This window comes from Phyllobates terribilis, unplaced genomic scaffold, assembly GCF_046119375.1.
Source record: "Phyllobates terribilis strain yellow unplaced genomic scaffold, ASM4611937v1 Scaffold_2__4_contigs__length_985480577, whole genome shotgun sequence".
NCBI classification, from domain to species: Eukaryota; Metazoa; Chordata; class Amphibia; order Anura; family Dendrobatidae; genus Phyllobates; species Phyllobates terribilis.
In genome coordinates, this window is record NW_027362762.1 from 489,868,103 (window position 1) to 489,881,830 (window position 13,728).

Here is a 13,728-nt window from a genome sequence, read left to right on the forward strand (position 1 = left end):
AATTATTTCCCCAGTCCATATTTATTGATCCCCAGTCCATAGTTAATTGACACACCGTCCATACTTAATTAATCCACCTGACCTACTTAGCTGATTCCCCCGTCCATACTTGATACTTAATTGATTCCCCGTCCATACTTAACTGATCCCCCGCCGATATGTAATTGATACACTTGCACATCCCTAATTGATCCCCGTCCATACACCTATATATAAATAATTGTGTTTTGTACTTGTATATATATATACTGACTGTATCCCCATATTTAGAATGACGTCCATGTTGGCTGAAGCCGTGCAGTGTACATCTTGCGCAATGTATGCATTCCGTGAGCAACAGCTCGCGGATCCATACTGCTGCGAGAGATGTGAGCATATCGTGCACTTGGAAGCCCAAATTCTGGATCTAAGTGCTCAGATAGCGATACTGAGGAGCATCGACAACTTGGAACGGAGTTTGCTGCTCACCGAGCAGACACTCAATGGGTCAATACTGGGGGTGGAGCATAGAGGGGAAGTGCAGGCTGAACAGGCAGGGAGCTGGATAACAGGAGGGATAGAGGGAAGAAGTATAGGAAGGCTGGTTCAGAACCGGCATTATTGGAGCACGACAGATCCTCTGACCGCCGGGGGAGTGTATGCTCCAGTAATGAGGGGGAGGGGGGAAGTGTAGGGCAGGCAAGACAGGTTCTGGTAGTGGGTGACTCTATTATTAGGGGGACAGACAGGGCAATCTGTCACAAAGACCGGGATCGCCGAACGGTGTGCTTCCTCCCTGGCGCTCGAGTCTGGCACATCGCGGATCGGGTTGACAGGTTACTGGGTGGGGCTGGCGAAGACCCAGCGGTCATGGTCCACATCGGCACCAATGACAAAGTGAGTGGTAGATGGAGGGTCCTTAAAAATGATTTCAGGGACCTAGGTAGGAAGCTTAGGGCAAGGACCTCCAAGGTAGTTTTATCAGAAATACTACCCATCCCGCGAGCCACACAGGAGCGCCAACGGGAAGTTAGGGAGGTGAATAAGTGGCTAAAGAGTTGGTGCAAGGCAGAAGGGTTTGGGTTCATGGAGAACTGGGCCGACTTCGCGGTCGGCTACAGGCTCTACCGTAGGGACGGGCTGCACCTCAATGGGGAGGGTGCAGCGGTGCTGGGGAAGAAGATGGCTAATAGGTTGGAGGAGTTTTTAAACTAGAGACGGGGGGGGAAACCAAGGAAATAGGTGGGATGTGAGGCAAGCAAGGGGGAAGGGGAGAAGTGAATATAATGAGGGTGGAGAGGGGGGTGGGGATAGTACAGTTAGATCGTTAGAGAAGAATAGGATGCTAAATAACCCCAAAGTTTTATCTTGCATGCTGACCAACGCAAGAAGCCTGACCAATAAGGCGGATGAGCTGCGGGCGCTTATATCGGAGGAGAGGTATGACATCTTAGATATAACAGAGACTTGGCTAGACGATAGCTACGACTGGGCGGTAAATTTATTAGATTATAGTTTATTTAGAAGGGACCGGAAACAGGGGAAAGGCGGAGGAGTCTGCTTATATGTAAAGTCATGTCTAAATCCCAGACTAAGGGAAGATATAGGAGAGGGAGAAGAGGGGGTCGAGTCCATGTGGGTAGAGATAGAGGGGGCAAAAAATAATAATAAAATATTACTGGGGGTCTGCTATAAGCCACCAAATATAACAGAGGAGAATGAGAATCTGCTATTAGGACAAATAGACAAAGTAGCAAAACATAATGAAGTGATTGTAATGGGGGATTTCAACTACCCGGATATTGACTGGGAAACAGAAACCTGTAGATCTCAGAAAGGAAAAAGGTTCTTGACAAATATTAAGGATAATTATTTCTCCCAACTAGTGCAGGAACCAACGAGAGGGAAGGCCGTGTTGGACTTAATATTGACTAATAGGTCTGATAGAATAACTGAGGTACAGATAGGGGGGCACCTAGGTAATAGCGATCATAATATTATCGACTTCAAAATGCCCTTCAGTAGGGTTATCAATAAGGGAACAACAAAAACATTAAACTTTAGGAGGGCGAAGTTTGATCAGCTGATAGAAAACCTTCAACTTATCGACTGGGACAAAGTACTTAATCAATGGAATACGAATAGTAAATGGGAAACCTTCAAAAGAATTCTGAATACTCAGTGCGAGAGGTATATACCGTATGGGAATAAAAGGGCCAGAAATAAGAGGAAACCAATATGGTTGAACAAGAACGTAAAAGGGGCGTTAAATAGCAAAAAAGAGGCATTCAAGAGATTAAAACAGGAAAACAGTAAGGAGGCACTAATGTGTTACAAGGAAAAAATGAGAACCTGTAAAAAACAAATAAAAATAGCGAAGGAGGAAATAGAGAGACGTATTGCTAGGGAAAGTAGATCAAATCCAAAACTGTTCTTTACGTATATAAATAGTAAAAGGATTAAATCGGATAATATTGGACCGATAAAAAGTGAGGAAGGCAAAATCATAGAGAAAGATGAGGATAAAGCTAATCTATTAAATAATTTTTTTTTGACAACTTTCACAAAGGAAATAGAACTAACAGGAGAAATGAGAAGTGACAAGCTTAATCCTCCACTAAGTATGACAAATCTAACCCAAGTTGGGGTACAGAAACGCCTCAGTAACATTAAAATAAACAAATCACCAGGACCTGATGGCATACACCCACGGGTACTAAGGGAACTAAGTAATGTGATAGACAGACCGTTATATCTTATATTTAAGGACTCTGTTGAGACTGGGTCTGTACCACTTGATTGGCGACAGGCGAATGTACTGCCAATATTCAAAAAGGGAGCGAAAAGTGACGCCGGAAACTATTGGCCGGTGAGTCTGACGTCCGTTGTGGGCAAAATTTTTGAAAGCTTCATTAAAGAGGCAATTACGGAGCATCTTGATGCTAATAATCTTTTAATCCCGAACCAACATGGATTCATGAGGAATCGCTCCTGCCAAACAAACCTGATTGACTTCTACGAGGAGGTTAGCTCACTAGTAGATCAGGGGGAACCAGTGGATGTCGTGTATCTCGACTTCTCAAAAGCGTTCGATAGCGTGCCACATAATAGGTTGGTATACAAAATGAGAATGATGGGGCTGGGGGAAAATGTCTGCAAGTGGGTAGCTAACTGGCTAAAGGATAGAAGGCAGAGGGTGGTTATAAATGGAATATACTCAGATTGGGTAAGCGTCACTAGTGGGGTACCACAGGGGTCTGTACTAGGCCCAATGTTTTTTAATATCTTTATTAACGACATAGTCAACGGGATAAATAGTAAAATATCAATATTAGCAGATGACACAAAGTTATGTAAAACAATTAATACAAAAGAGGACAGTGCAGACCTACAGAGGGATTTGGATAAGCTGGGTAGGTGGAGCATTAAATGGCAAATGAGGTTTAACGAGAAGAAATGTAAGGTCATACATATGGGAAGGAAAAATGGAAGTCACCAGTACTCACTGAATGGGAAATCATTGGGGAATTCAGAGATGGAGAAGGACTTGGGCATGTTGATTGATAGCAAACTAAATTGGAGTGCCCAAAGTCAGGCCGTTGCTGTAAGGGCAAACAGGGTAATGGGATGTATCAGAAGAGGTATAGCTGCAAAGAATGAGAACATTGTTCTTCCACTGTACAAAGCACTGGTCAGACCACACTTGGAATACTGTGCTCAGTTATGGGCCCCAATATATAGAAAGGATATAAACGAGCTTGAAAAGGTACAAAGGAGGGCAACAAAATTAATAAGGGGAATGGAGGGACTGCAATACCCAGAGAGGTTGGCAAAACTAGGACTATTCAGCCTGGAAAAGAGAAGGTTGAGGGGGGACATAATAAATGTGTACAAATATGTTAGGGGACAGTATAGAGATCTTGCCCGGGATTTGTTCAAAAGGAGGGATATTACGGTAACAAGAGGGCACTCACTAAGACTGGAAGAGAAAAGGTTTCAGCACCAGCATAGGAAGGGGTTCTTTATGGTAAGAGCAGTGAGAATATGGAATTCACTGAGTGAGGAGACGGTAATGTCGGATTCACTACACCAGTTCAAGCGGGGACTGGATGCATTTCTAGATACCAGGCAGATTTCAGCGTATACTTAAAAATAAAATAAAATAGTAGGTTGATACAGGGATTTATTCTGACTGCTGGTTTCAGAGTCGGGAGGGAATTTTTCCTCAGGTGAAGATTGGCTAAATCATTTGGGGTTTTTGTCCTCCTCTGGATCAACTTTAGCAATTACAGAACTAACAGGTCGAACTTGATGGACGCAAGTCTTTATTCGGCTTTACAAACTATGTTACTACTATGTTACTATATTTCATCTACATTCAATAGGAATATGGGTATAACTATTGTTCTCTATGGGGATTATGGGTGAAATATCACAAATACACATGCCCAGGAACATACTTCATCTACTTGTCATAGGAATATGGGTATAACTATTGTTCTGTATGGGGATTATGGGTGAAATATCACAAATACACATGCCCAGAAACATATTTCATCTACTTCGCATAGGAATATGGGCATAACTATTGTTCTGTATGGGGATTATGGGTGAAATATCACAAATACGCATGCCCAGAAACATATTTCATCTACTTCTCATACGAATATGGGTATAACTATTGTTCTGTATGGGGATTATGGGTGAAATATCACAAATACACATGGCCAGGAACATACTTCATCTATTTCTCATAGGAATATGGGTATAACCATTGTTCTGTATGGGGATTATGGGTGAAATATCACAAATACACATGCCCAGGAACATATTTCATCTACATTCAATAGGAATATGTGTATAACTATTGTTCTGTATGGGGATTATGGGTGAAATATCACAAATACACATGTCCAGGAACATATTTCATCTACATTCAATAGAAATATGGGTATAACTATTGTTCTGTATGGGAATTATGGGTGAAATATAACAAATACACATGCCCAGAAACATATTTTATCTACATTCAATAGGAATATGGGTATAACTATTGTTCTGTATGGGGATTATGGGTGAAATATCACAAATACACATGTCCAGGAACATATTTCATCTACATTCAATAGAAATATGGGTATAACTATTGTTCTGTATGGGGATTATGGGTGAAATATCACAAATACACATGCCGAGGAACATACTTCATCTACTTCTGATAGCAATATGGGTATAACTATTGTTCTGTATGGGGATTATGGGTGAAATATCAAAAATACACATGCCCAGGAACATATTTCATCTACTTCTGATAGGAATATGGGTATAACTATTGTTCTGTATGGGGATTATGGGTGAAATATCACAAATGCACATGCCCAGAAGCATATTTCATCTACTTCGCATTGGAATATGGGTAAAACTATTGTTCTGTATGGGGATTATGGGTGAAATATCACAAATACACATGCCCAGGAACATACCTCATCTACTTCTCATAGGAATATGGGTATAACTGTTGTTCTGTATGGGGATTATGGTTGAAATATCACAAATACACATGCCCAGGAACATATTTCATCTACTTCTCATAGGAATATGGGCATAACTATTGTTCTGTATTGGGATTATGGGTGAAATATCACAAATACACATGCCCAGGAACATATTTCATCTACATTCAATAGGAATATGGGTATAACTATTGTTCTGTATGGGGATTATGGGTGAAATATCACAAATACACATGCCCAGGAACATATTTCATCTACATTCAATAGGAATATGGGTATAACTATTGTTCTGTATGGGGATTATGGGTGAAATATCACAAATACACATGCCCAGGAACATATTTCATCTACTTGTGAAAGGAATATGGGTATAACTATTGTTCTGTATGGGGATTATGGGTGAAATATCACAAATACACATGGCCAGGAACATACTTCATCTACTTCTCATAGGAATATGGGTATAACCATTGTTCTGTATGGGGATTATGGGTGAAATATCACAAATACACATGCCCAGGAACATATTTCATCTACATTCAATAGGAATATGGGTATAACTATTGTTCTGTAAGGGGATTATGGGTGAAATATCACAAATACACATGCCCAGGAACATATTTCATCTACATTCAATAGGAATATGGGTATAACTATTGTTCTGTATGGGGATTATGGGTGAAATATCACAAATACACATGCCCAGGAACATATTTCATCTACTTGTGAAAGGAATATGGGTATAACTATTGTTCTGTATGGGGATTATGGGTGAAATATCACAAATACACATGGCCAGGAACATACTTCATCTACTTCTCATAGGAATATAGGTATAACCATTGTTCTGTATGGGGATTATGGGTGAAATATCACAAATACACATGCCCAGGAACATACTTCATCTACTTGCGATAGGAATATGTGTATAACTATTGTTCTGTATGGGGATTATGGGTGAAATATTACAAATACACATGCCCAGAAACATATTTCATCTACATTCAATAGGAACATGGGTATAACTATTGTTCTGTATGGGGATTATGGGTGAAATATCACAAATACACATGCCCAGGAACATATTTCATCTACATTCAATAGGAATATGGGTATAACTATTGTTCTGTATGGGGATTATGGGTGAAATATCAGAAATACACATGCCCAGGAACATATTTCATCTACTTCTCAAAGGAATATGGGCATAACTATTGTTCTCTATGGGGATTATGGGTGAAATATTACAAATACACATGCCCAGGAACATTCTTCATCTATTTCTGATAGGAATATGAGTATAACTATTGTTCTCTATGGGGATTATGGGTGAAATATCACAAATATCCATGCCCAGGAACATATTTCATCTACATTCAATAGGAAAATGTGTATAACTATTGTTCTGTATGGGGATTATGGGTGAAATATCACAAATGCACATGCCAAGGAACATATTTCATCTACTTCTGATAGGAATATGGGTATAACTATTGTTCTGTATGTGGATTATGGCTAAAATATCACAAATACACATGCCCAGGAACATATTTCATCTACATTCAATAGGAATATGGGTATAACTATTGTTCTGTATGGGGATTATGGTTGAAATGTCACAATTACACATGCCCAGGAACATACTTCATCTACTTCTGATAGGAATATGGGTATAACTATTGTTCTGTATGGGGATTATGGGTGAAATATCACAAATACACATGCCCAGAAACATATTTCATCTACCTCGCATAGGAATATGGGCATAACTATTGTTCTGTATGGGGATTATGGGTGAAATATCACAAATACGCATGCCCAGAAACATATTTCATCTACTTCTCATACGAATATGGGTATAACTATTGTTCTGTATGGGGATTATGGGTGAAATATCACAAATACACATGGCCAGGAACATACTTCATCTATTTCTCATAGGAATATGGGTATAACCATTGTTCTGTATGGGGATTATGGGTGAAATATCACAAATACACATGCCCAGGAACATATTTCATCTACATTCAATAGGAATATGTGTATAACTATTGTTCTGTATGGGAATTATGGGTGAAATATAACAAATACACATGCCCAGAAACATATTTTATCTACATTCAATAGGAATATGGGTATAACTATTGTTCTGTATGGGGATTATGGGTGAAATATCACAAATACACATGTCCAGGAACATATTTCATCTACATTCAATAGAAATATGGGTATAACTATTGTTCTGTATGGGGATTATGGGTGAAATATCACAAATACGCATGCCGAGGAACATACTTCATCTACTTCTGATAGGAATATGGGTATAACTATTGTTCTGTATGGGGATTATGGGTGAAATATCAAAAATACACATGCCCAGGAACATATTTCATCTACTTCTGATAGGAATATGGGTATAACTATTGTTCTGTATGGGGATTATGGGTGAAATATCACAAATGCACATGCCCAGAAGCATATTTCATCTACTTCGCATTGGAATATGGGTAAAACTATTGTTCTGTATGGGGATTATGGGTGAAATATCACAAATACACATGCCCAGGAACATACCTCATCTACTTCTCATAGGAATATGGGTATAACTATTGTTCTGTATGGGGATTATGGTTGAAATATCACAAATACACATGCCCAGGAACATATTTCATCTACTTCTCTTGGAATATGGGCATAACTATTGTTCTGTATTGGGATTATGGGTGAAATATCACAAATACACATGCCCAGGAACATATTTCATCTACATTCAATAGGAATATGGGTATAACTATTGTTCTGTATGGGGATTATGGGTGAAATATCACAAATACACATGCCCAGGAACATATTTCATCTACATTCAATAGGAATATGGGTATAACTATTGTTCTGTATGGGGATTATGGGTGAAATATCACAAATACACATGCTCAGGAACATATTTCATCTACTTGTGAAAGGAATATGGGTATAACTATTGTTCTGTATGGGGATTATGGGTGAAATATCACAAATACACATGGCCAGGAACATACTTCATCTACTTCTCATAGGAATATGGGTATAACCATTGTTCTGTATGGGGATTATGGGTGAAATATCACAAATACACATGCCCAGGAACATATTTCATTTACATTCAATAGGAATATGGGTATAACTATTGTTCTGTAAGGGGATTATGGGTGAAATATCACAAATACACATGCCCAGGAACATATTTCATCTACATTCAATAGGAATATGGGTATAACTATTGTTCTGTATGGGGATTATGGGTGAAATATCACAAATACACATGCCCAGGAACATATTTCATCTACTTGTGAAAGGAATATGGGTATAACTATTGTTCTGTATGGGGATTATGGGTGAAATATCACAAATACACATGGCCAGGAACATACTTCATCTACTTCTCATAGGAATATAGGTATAACCATTGTTCTGTATGGGGATTATGGGTGAAATATCACAAATACACATGCCCAGGAACATACTTCATCTACTTGCGATAGGAATATGTGTATAACTATTGTTCTGTATGGGGATTATGGGTGAAATATTACAAATACACATGCCCAGAAACATATTTCATCTACATTCAATAGGAACATGGGTATAACTATTGTTCTGTATGGGGATTATGGGTGAAATATCACAAATACACATGCCCAGGAACATATTTCATCTACATTCAATAGGAATATGGGTATAACTATTGTTCTGTATGGGGATTATGGGTGAAATATCACAAATACACATGCCGAGGAACATACTTCATCTACTTCTGATAGCAATATGGGTATAACTATTGTTCTGTATGGGGATTATGGGTGAAATATCAAAAATACACATGCCCAGGAACATATTTCATCTACTTCTGATAGGAATATGGGTATAACTATTGTTCTGTATGGGGATTATGGGTGAAATATCACAAATGCACATGCCCAGAAGCATATTTCATCTACTTCGCATTGGAATATGGGTAAAACTATTGTTCTGTATGGGGATTATGGGTGAAATATCACAAATACACATGCCCAGGAACATACCTCATCTACTTCTCATAGGAATATGGGTATAACTGTTGTTCTGTATGGGGATTATGGTTGAAATATCACAAATACACATGCCCAGGAACATATTTCATCTACTTCTCATAGGAATATGGGCATAACTATTGTTCTGTATTGGGATTATGGGTGAAATATCACAAATACACATGCCCAGGAACATATTTCATCTACATTCAATAGGAATATGGGTATAACTATTGTTCTGTATGGGGATTATGGGTGAAATATCACAAATACACATGCCCAGGAACATATTTCATCTACATTCAATAGGAATATGGGTATAACTATTGTTCTGTATGGGGATTATGGGTGAAATATCACAAATACACATGCCCAGGAACATATTTCATCTACTTGTGAAAGGAATATGGGTATAACTATTGTTCTGTATGGGGATTATGGGTGAAATATCACAAATACACATGGCCAGGAACATACTTCATCTACTTCTCATAGGAATATGGGTATAACCATTGTTCTGTATGGGGATTATGGGTGAAATATCACAAATACACATGCCCAGGAACATATTTCATCTACATTCAATAGGAATATGGGTATAACTATTGTTCTGTAAGGGGATTATGGGTGAAATATCACAAATACACATGCCCAGGAACATATTTCATCTACATTCAATAGGAATATGGGTATAACTATTGTTCTGTATGGGGATTATGGGTGAAATATCACAAATACACATGCCCAGGAACATATTTCATCTACTTGTGAAAGGAATATGGGTATAACTATTGTTCTGTATGGGGATTATGGGTGAAATATCACAAATACACATGGCCAGGAACATACTTCATCTACTTCTCATAGGAATATAGGTATAACCATTGTTCTGTATGGGGATTATGGGTGAAATATCACAAATACACATGCCCAGGAACATACTTCATCTACTTGCGATAGGAATATGTGTATAACTATTGTTCTGTATGGGGATTATGGGTGAAATATTACAAATACACATGCCCAGAAACATATTTCATCTACATTCAATAGGAACATGGGTATAACTATTGTTCTGTATGGGGATTATGGGTGAAATATCACAAATACACATGCCCAGGAACATATTTCATCTACATTCAATAGGAATATGGGTATAACTATTGTTCTGTATGGGGATTATGGGTGAAATATCAGAAATACACATGCCCAGGAACATATTTCATCTACTTCTCAAAGGAATATGGGCATAACTATTGTTCTCTATGGGGATTATGGGTGAAATATTACAAATACACATGCCCAGGAACATTCTTCATCTATTTCTGATAGGAATATGAGTATAACTATTGTTCTCTATGGGGATTATGGGTGAAATATCACAAATATCCATGCCCAGGAACATATTTCATCTACATTCAATAGGAAAATGTGTATAACTATTGTTCTGTATGGGGATTATGGGTGAAATATCACAAATGCACATGCCAAGGAACATATTTCATCTACTTCTGATAGGAATATGGGTATAACTATTGTTCTGTATGTGGATTATGGCTAAAATATCACAAATACACATGCCCAGGAACATATTTCATCTACATTCAATAGGAATATGGGTATAACTATTGTTCTGTATGGGGATTATGGTTGAAATGTCACAATTACACATGCCCAGGAACATACTTCATCTACTTCTGATAGGAATATGGGTATAACTATTGTTCTGTATGGGGATTATGGGTGAAATATCACAAATACACATGCCCAGAAACATATTTCATCTACCTCGCATAGGAATATGGGCATAACTATTGTTCTGTATGGGGATTATGGGTGAAATATCACAAATACGCATGCCCAGAAACATATTTCATCTACTTCTCATACGAATATGGGTATAACTATTGTTCTGTATGGGGATTATGGGTGAAATATCACAAATACACATGGCCAGGAACATACTTCATCTATTTCTCATAGGAATATGGGTATAACCATTGTTCTGTATGGGGATTATGGGTGAAATATCACAAATACACATGCCCAGGAACATATTTCATCTACATTCAATAGGAATATGTGTATAACTATTGTTCTGTATGGGAATTATGGGTGAAATATAACAAATACACATGCCCAGAAACATATTTTATCTACATTCAATAGGAATATGGGTATAACTATTGTTCTGTATGGGGATTATGGGTGAAATATCACAAATACACATGTCCAGGAACATATTTCATCTACATTCAATAGAAATATGGGTATAACTATTGTTCTGTATGGGGATTATGGGTGAAATATCACAAATACACATGCCGAGGAACATACTTCATCTACTTCTGATAGGAATATGGGTATAACTATTGTTCTGTATGGGGATTATGGGTGAAATATCAAAAATACACATGCCCAGGAACATATTTCATCTACTTCTGATAGGAATATGGGTATAACTATTGTTCTGTATGGGGATTATGGGTGAAATATCACAAATGCACATGCCCAGAAGCATATTTCATCTACTTCGCATTGGAATATGGGTAAAACTATTGTTCTGTATGGGGATTATGGGTGAAATATCACAAATACACATGCCCAGGAACATACCTCATCTACTTCTCATAGGAATATGGGTATAACTATTGTTCTGTATGGGGATTATGGTTGAAATATCACAAATACACATGCCCAGGAACATATTTCATCTACTTCTCATAGGAATATGGGCATAACTATTGTTCTGTATTGGGATTATGGGTGAAATATCACAAATACACATGCCCAGGAACATATTTCATCTACATTCAATAGGAATATGGGTATAACTATTGTTCTGTATGGGGATTATGGGTGAAATATCACAAATACACATGCCCAGGAACATATTTCATCTACATTCAATAGGAATATGGGTATAACTATTGTTCTGTATGGGGATTATGGGTGAAATATCACAAATACACATGCTCAGGAACATATTTCATCTACTTGTGAAAGGAATATGGGTATAACTATTGTTCTGTATGGGGATTATGGGTGAAATATCACAAATACACATGGCCAGGAACATACTTCATCTACTTCTCATAGGAATATGGGTATAACCATTGTTCTGTATGGGGATTATGGGTGAAATATCACAAATACACATGCCCAGGAACATATTTCATTTACATTCAATAGGAATATGGGTATAACTATTGTTCTGTAAGGGGATTATGGGTGAAATATCACAAATACACATGCCCAGGAACATATTTCATCTACATTCAATAGGAATATGGGTATAACTATTGTTCTGTATGGGGATTATGGGTGAAATATCACAAATACACATGCCCAGGAACATATTTCATCTACTTGTGAAAGGAATATGGGTATAACTATTGTTCTGTATGGGGATTATGGGTGAAATATCACAAATACACATGGCCAGGAACATACTTCATCTACTTCTCATAGGAATATAGGTATAACCATTGTTCTGTATGGGGATTATGGGTGAAATATCACAAATACACATGCCCAGGAACATACTTCATCTACTTGCGATAGGAATATGTGTATAACTATTGTTCTGTATGGGGATTATGGGTGAAATATTACAAATACACATGCCCAGAAACATATTTCATCTACATTCAATAGGAACATGGGTATAACTATTGTTCTGTATGGGGATTATGGGTGAAATATCACAAATACACATGCCCAGGAACATATTTCATCTACATTCAATAGGAATATGGGTATAACTATTGTTCTGTATGGGGATTATGGGTGAAATATCAGAAATACACATGCCCAGGAACACATTTCATCTACTTCTCAAAGGAATATGGGCATAACTATTGTTCTCTATGGGGATTATGGGTGAAATATTACAAATACACATGCCCAGGAACATTCTTCATCTATTTCTGATAGGAATATGAGTATAACTATTGTTCTCTATGGGGATTATGGGTGAAATATCACAAATATCCATGCCCAGGAACATATTTCATCTACATTCAATAGGAATATGTGTATAACTATTGTTCTGTATGGGGATTATGGGTGAAATATCACAAATGCACATGCCAAGGAACATATTTCATCTACGTCTGATAGGAATATGGGTATAACTATTGTTCTGTATGTGGATTATGGCTAAAATATCACAAATACACATGCCC